The sequence below is a fragment of the Microtus oregoni genome, unplaced genomic scaffold (assembly GCF_018167655.1).
Source record: "Microtus oregoni isolate MIOR12 unplaced genomic scaffold, Mior012 000066F_000, whole genome shotgun sequence".
In the NCBI taxonomy this organism is placed as follows: Eukaryota; Metazoa; Chordata; class Mammalia; order Rodentia; family Cricetidae; genus Microtus; species Microtus oregoni.
The window spans coordinates 1002107-1009227 of record NW_024543876.1 but is presented as its reverse complement, the minus strand read 5'-3'; positions in this window follow the sequence as shown (position 1 = coordinate 1009227).

The following is a 7121-nucleotide window of genomic DNA, read 5'->3' as shown; positions in this document are numbered from 1 at the left end:
ACTCAGGGTGCTCAGTACTCAGGGTGCTGGGTGCTCAGTGCTCGGGGTGCTGGGTGCTCAGTACTCAGGGTGCTGGGTGCTCAGTGCTCGGGGTGCTGGGTGCTCAGTGCTCAGGGTGATCGGTGCTCAGTACTCAGGGTGCTGGGTGCTCAGTGCTCAGGGTGCTGGGTGCTCAGTCCTCAGGGTGCTCAGTGCTCAGGGTGCTGGGTGCTCAGTGCTCGGGGTGCTGGGTGCTCAGTGCTCAGTGCTCAGGGTGCTGGGTGCTCAGTGCTCAGTGCTCTGGTTGCTGGTTGCTCAGTACTCAGGGTGCTGGGAGCTCAGTACTCAGGGTGCTGGGTGCTCAGTGCTCAGGGTGCTGGGTGCTCAGTTCTCAGGGTGCTGGGTGATCAGTGCTCGGGGTGCTCGGTGATCAGTACTCAAGGTGCTGGGTGCTCAGTGCTCAGGGTGCTGGGTGCTCAGTGATCAGGGAGCTGGTTGCTCAGTACTCAGGGTGCTGGGTGTTCAGTGCTCGGGGTGCTCGGTGCTCAGTACTCAAGGTGCTGGGTGCTCAGTGCTCAGGGTGCTGGGTGCTCAGTGATCAGGGTGCTGGGTGCTCAGTACACAGGGTGCTCGGTGCTCAGTACTCAGGGTTCTCCGTGCTCCGTACTCAGGGTGCTGGGTGCTCAGTACTCAGGGTGCTGGGTGCTCAATACTCAGGGTGCTGTGTGCTCAGTGCTCAGGGTGCTGGGTGCTCAGTGCTCATGGTGCTGGGTGCTCAGTGCTCGGGGTGCTGTGTGCTCAGTGCTCGGGGTGCTGGGTGCTCAGTGCTCAGTGCTCAGGGTGCTGGGTGCTCAGTGCTCAGTGCTCATGGAGCTGGTTGCTCAGTACTCAGGGTCCTGGGTGCTCAGTACTCAGGGTGCTGGGTGCTCAGTGCTCAGGGTGCTGGGTGCTCAGTACTCAGGGTGCTGGGTGCTCAGTACTCAGGGTGCTAGGTGCTCAGTACTCAGGGTGCTGGGTGCTCAGTGCTCAGGGTGCTGCGTGCTCAGTGCTCAGGGTGCTGGGTGCTCAGTGCTCAGGGTGCTGGGTGCTCAGTACTCAGGGTGCTGGGTGTTCAGTGCTCGGGGTGCTAGGTGCTCAGTACTGAAGGTGCTGGGTGCTCAGTGCTCAGGGTGCGGGGTGCTCAGTCCTCGGGGTGCTCCGTGCTCAGTGATCAGGGTGCTGGGTGCTCAGTACTCAGGGTGCTCGGTGCTCAGTACTTAGGGTTCTCAGTGCTCAGTACTCAGGGTGCTGGGTGCTCAGTGCTCAGGGTGCTGGGTGCTCAGTACTCAGGGTGCTCAGTGCTCAGTACTCGGGGTGCTTGGTGCTCTGTACTCAGGGTGCTCAGTGCTCAGTACTCGGGGTGCTGGGGGCTCAGTGCTCAGGGTGCTCAGTGCTCAGTCCTCGGGGTGCTGGGTGCTCAGTGCTCGGGGCGCTGGGTGCTCAGTGCTCGGGGTACTGGGTGCTCAGTACTCGGGGTGCTGGGTGCTCAGTGCTCAGGGTGCTCAGTGCTCAGTACTCAGTGCTCAGGGTGCTCAGTGCTCAGTGCTCAGGGTGCTGGGTGTTCAGTACTCAGGGTGCTGGGTGCTCAGTACTCAGGGTGCTGGGTGCTCAGTGCTCAGCGTGCTGGGTGCTCAGTACTCAGGGTGCTGGGAGCTCAGTGCTCAGGGTGATCGGTGCTCAGTACTCAGGGTGCTCAGTACTCAGGGAGCTGGGTGCTCAGTGCTCAGGGTGCTGGGTGCTCAGTGCTCAGGGTGCTCAGTGCTCAGTACTCAGGGTGCTCAGTGCTCAGTGCTCTGGGTGCTGGGTGCTCAGTGCTCGGGGTGCTGGGTGCTCAGTGCTCAGTACTCTGTGTGCTGGGTTCTCAGTGCTCGGGGTGCTGGGTGCTCAGTACTCAGCGTGCTGTGTGCTCAGTACTCAGGGTGCTGGGTGCTCAGTGCTCAGGGTGCTGGGTGCTCAGTGCTCAGTGTGCTGGGTACTCAGTGATCGGGGTGCTGGGTGCTCAATACTCAGGGTGCTCAGTGCTCGGGGAGCTCGGTGCTCAGTACTCAGGGTGCTGGGTGCTCAGTACTCAGTGCTCGGTGTCCTGGGTGCTCCGTGCTCGGGGTGCTGGGTGCTCAGTGCTCTGGGTGCTTAGTACTCAGTACTCAGGGTGCTCGGTGCTCAGTACTCAGGGTGCTGGGTGCTCATTCTCGGGGTGCTGGGTGCTCAGTGCTCGGGGTGCTCGGTTCTCAGTACTCAGGGTGCTGGGGGCTCAGTACTCAGGGTGCTGGGTGCTCAGTACTCAGGGTGCTCAGTTCTCAGTACTCAGGGTGCTGGTTGCTCATTCTCGGGGTGCTGGGTGCTCAGTACTCAGGGTGCTGGGTGCTCAGTGCTCATGGTTCTGGGTGCTCAGTGCTCAGGGTGATCGGTGCTCAGTACTCAGGGTGCTTTGTGCTCAGTGCTCAGGGTGCTGGGTGCTCAGTCCTCAGGGTGCTCAGTGCTCAGGGTGCTGGGTGCTCAGTGCTCGAGGTGCTCGGTGCTCAGTACTCAGGGTGCTGAGTGCTCAGTACTCAGGGTGCTGGGTGCTCACTACTCAGGGTGCTGGGTGCTCAGTGCTCAAGGTGCTGGGTGATCAGTGCTCAGGGTGCTGGGTGCTCAGTGCTCAGGGTGCTGGGTGTTCAGTACTCAGGGTGCTGGGTGCTCAGTGCTCAGGGTGCTGGGTGCTCAGTACTCAGGGTGCTGGGTGCTCAGTACTCAGGGTGCTGGGTGCTCAGTGCTCAGGGTGCAGGGTACTCCGTGCTCAGGGTGCTCAGTCCTCAGTACTCGGGGTGCTTGGTGCTCAGTACTCAGGGTGCTCAGTGCTCAGTACTCGGGGTGCTGGGTGCTCAGTGCTCAGGGTGCTCAGTGCTCAGTGCTCGGGGTGCTGGGTGCTCAGTGCTCGGGGCGCTGGGTGCTCAGTGCTCGGGGTGCTGGGTGCTCAGTACTCGGGGTGCTGGGTGCTCAGTGCTCAGGGTGCTCAGTGCTCAGTACTCAGTGCTCAGGGTGCTCAGTGCTCAGTGCTCAGGGTGCTGGGTGTTCAGTACTCAGGGTGCTGGGTGCTCAGTACTCAGGGTGCTGGGTGCTCAGTGCTCGGGGTGCTGGGTGCTCAGTGCTCAGGGTGCTGGGTGCTCAGTACTCAGGGTGCTTTGTGCTCAGTACTCAGGGTGCTGGGTGCTTAGTGCTCGAGGTGCTCGGTGCTCAGTACTAAAGGTGCTGGGTGCTCAGTGCTCAGGGTGCTGGGTGCTCACTCCTCGTGGTGCTCCGTGCTCAGGGTGCTGGGTGCTCAGTGCTCAGGGTGCTGGGTGCTCAGTGCTCGGGGTGCTGGGTGCTGAGTGCTCAGGGTGCTGGGTGCTCAGTGCTCGGGGTGCTCGGGGCTCAGTGCTCAGGGTCCTGGGTACTCAGTACTCAGGGTGCTGGGTGCTTAGTACTCAGGGTGCTCAGTGCTCAGTACACAGGGTGCTGGGTGCTCAGTGCTCGGGGTGCTGGGTGCTCAGTGCTCAGTACTCTGTGTGCTGGGTTCTCAGTGCTCGGGGTGCTGGGTGCTCAGTACTCAGCGTGCTGTGTGCTCAGTACTCAGGGTGCTGGGTGCTCAGTGCTCAGGGTGCTGGGTGCTCAGTGCTCATGGTGCTGGGTACTCAGTGATCGGGGTGCTGGGTGCTCAGTACTCAGGGTGCTCAGTGCTCGGGGAGCTCGGTGCTCAGTACTCAGGGTGCTGGGTGCTCAGTACTCAGTGCTCGGGGTCCTGGGTGCTCCGTGCTCGGGGTGCTGGGTGCTCAGTGCTCTGGGTGCTTTGTACTCAGTACTCAGGGTGCTGGGTGCTCAGTACTCAGGGTGCTGGGTGCTCAATCTCGGGGTGCTGGGTGCTCAGTGCTCGGGGTGCTCAGTTCTCAGTACTCAGGGTGCTGGGGGCTCAGTACTCAGGGTGCTGGGTGCTCAGTACTCAGGGTGCTCGGTTCTCAGTACTCAGGGTGCTGGGTGCTCAGTACTCCGGGTGCTGCGTGCTCAGTGCTCGGGGTGCTCGGTGCTCAGTGCTCAGGGTGCTGGGTGCTCAGTACTCAGGGTGCTCATTGCTCAGGGTGCTGGGTGCTCAGTACTCAGGGTGCTGGGTGCTCAGTACTCAGGGTGCTCTGTGCTCAGTACTCAGGGTGCTGGGTGCTCAGTGCTCAGGGTGCTGGGTGCTCAGTGCTCGGGGTGCCGGGTGCTCGGTGCTCAGGTTGCTGGGTGCTCAGTACTCGGGGTGCTGGGTGCTCAGTACTCACGGTGCTGGGTGCTCATTGCTCGGGGTGCTGGGTGCACAGTGCTACGGGTGCTGGGTGCTCAGTGCTCGGGGTGCTGGGTGCTCAGTGCTCGGGGCGCTGGGTGCTCAGTGCTCGGGGTGCTCAGTGCTCAGTACTCAGGGTGCTGGGTGCTCAGTACTCAGGGTGCTGGGTGCTCAGTGCTCGGGGTGCTCGGTGCTCAGTACTCAGTGTGCTCAGTGCTCAGTACTCAGGGTGCTCAGTGCTGAGGGTGCTTGGTGCTCAGTGCTCGGGGTGCTGGGTGCTCATTGCTCAGGGTGCTGGGTGCTCAGTACTCAGGGTGCTGGGTGCTCAGTACTCAGGGTGCTCAGTGCTCAGTACTCAGTGTGCTCAGTGCTCAGTACTCAGGGTGCTCAGTGCTGAGGGTGCTTGGTGCTCAGTGCTCGGGGTGCTGGGTGCTCAGTGTTCAGGGTGCTGGGTCCTCAGTGCTCAGGGTGCTCGGTGCTCAGTGCTCAGGTTGCTGGGTGCTCAGTACTCAGGGTGCTGGGTGCTCAGTACTCAGGGTGCTCAGTGCTCATTACTCAGGGTGCTGTTTGCTCAGTGCTCAGGGTGCTGTGTGCTCAGTACTCAGGGTGCTGGGTGCTCGGTGCTCAGTACGCTGGGTGCTCAGTACTCAGGGTGCTGGGTGCTCAGTACGCAGGGTTCTCGGTGCTCAGTACTCAGGGTGCAGGGTGCTCAGTGCTCTGGGTGCTGGGTGCTCATTAATCAGGGTGCTGGGTGCTCAGTACTCAGGGTGCTCAGTGCTTGGGGTGCTGGGTGCTCAGTACTCAGGGTGCTCAGTGCTTGGGGTGCAGGGTGCTCAGTACTCAGGGTGCTGGTTGCTCAGTGCTCAGGTTGCTGGGTGCTGAGTACTCAGGGTGCTGGGTGCTCAGTACTCAGGCTGCTGGGTGCTCAGTGCTCGGGGTGCTGGGTGCTCAGTGCTCGCGGTGCTGGGTGCTCAGTGCCCGGGGTGCTGGGTGCTCAGTGCTCAGGGTGCTGGGTGCTCAGTGCTCAGTGTGCTGGGTGCTCAGTGCTCGGAGTGCTGGGTGCTCCGTGCTCGGGGTGCAAGGTGCTCAGTGCTCGGGGTGCTCGCTGCTCAGTACTCAGGGTGCTGGGTGCTCAGTGCTCCGGGTGCTCAGTACTCAGGGTGCTGTGTGTTCAGTGCTCAGGGTGCTGGGTGCTCAGTACTCAGGGTGCTCGGTGCTTAGTACTCAGGGTCCTGGGTGCTCAGTACTCCGGGTGCTGGGTGCTCAGTGCTCGGGGTGCTCGGTGCTCAGTGCTCAAGGTGCTGGGTGCTCAATACTCAGGGTGCTCATTGCTCAGGGTGCTGGGTGCTCAGTACTCAGGGTGCTCGGTGCTCAGTGCTCAGGGTGCTCGGTGCTCAGTACGTTGGGTGCTCAGTACTCAGGGTGCTGGGTGCTCAGTGCTCAGGGTGCTGGGTGCTCAGTGCTCAGGGTGCTGGGTGCTCAGTGCTCAGGATGCTGGCTGCTCGGTGCTCGGGGTGCTGGGTGCTCAGTGCTCGGGGTGCTCGGTTCTCAGTACTCAGGGTGCTCAGTGCTCATTACTAAGGGTGCTGGGTGCTCAGTGCTCAGGGTGCTGGGTGCTCAGTACTCAGGGTGCTGGGTGCTCGGTGCTCAGTACGCTGGGTGCTCAGTACTCAGGGTGCTGGGTGCTCAGTACTCAGGGTGCTCAGTGCTCAATACTCAGGGTGCTGGGTGCTCAGTGCTCGGGGTGCTGGGTGCTCAGTACTCAGGTTGCTGGGTGCTCAGTGCTCGGGGTGCTCGGTGCTCAGTGCTCGGGGTGCTGGGTGCTCAGTACTCACGGTGCTGGGTGCTCAGTGCTCGGGGTGCTGGGTGCTCAGTGCTCAGGGTGCTGGGTGCTCAGTACTCAGGGTGCTTTGTGCTCAGTACTCAGGGTGCTGGGTGCTTAGTGCTCGAGGTGCTCGGTGCTCAGTACTAAAGGTGCTGGGTGCTCAGTGCTCAGGGTGCTGGGTGCTCACTCCTCGTGGTGCTCCGTGCTCAGGGTGCTGGGTGCTCAGTGCTCAGGGTGCTGGGTGCTCAGTGCTCGGGGTGCTGGGTGCTGAGTGCTCAGGGTGCTGGGTGCTCAGTGCTCGGGGTGCTCGGGGCTCAGTGCTCAGGGTCCTGGGTACTCAGTACTCAGGGTGCTGGGTGCTTAGTACTCAGGGTGCTCAGTGCTCAGTACACAGGGTGCTGGGTGCTCAGTGCTCGGGGTGCTGGGTGTTCAGTGCTCAGTACTCTGTGTGCTGGGTTCTCAGTGCTCGGGGTGCTGGGTGCTCAGTACTCAGCGTGCTGTGTGCTCAGTACTCAGGGTGCTGGGTGCTCAGTGCTCAGGGTGCTGGGTGCTCAGTGCTCAGGGTGCTGGGTACTCAGTGATCGGGGTGCTGGGTGCTCAGTACTCAGGGTGCTCAGTGCTCGGGGAGCTCGGTGCTCAGTACTCAGGGTGCTGGGTGCTCAGTACTCAGTGCTCGGGGTCCTGGGTGCTCCGTGCTCGGGGTGCTGGGTGCTCAGTGCTCTGGGTGCTTTGTACTCAGTACTCAGGGTGCTGGGTGCTCAGTACTCAGGGTGCTGGGTGCTCAATCTCGGGGTGCTGGGTGCTCAGTGCTCGGGGTGCTCAGTTCTCAGTACTCAGGGTGCTGGGGGCTCAGTACTCAGGGTGCTGGGTGCTCAGTACTCAGGGTGCTCGGTTCTCAGTACTCAGGGTGCTGGGTGCTCAGTACTCCGGGTGCTGCGTGCTCAGTGCTCGGGGTGCTCGGTGCTCAGTGCTCAGGGTGCTGGGTGCTCAGTACTCAGG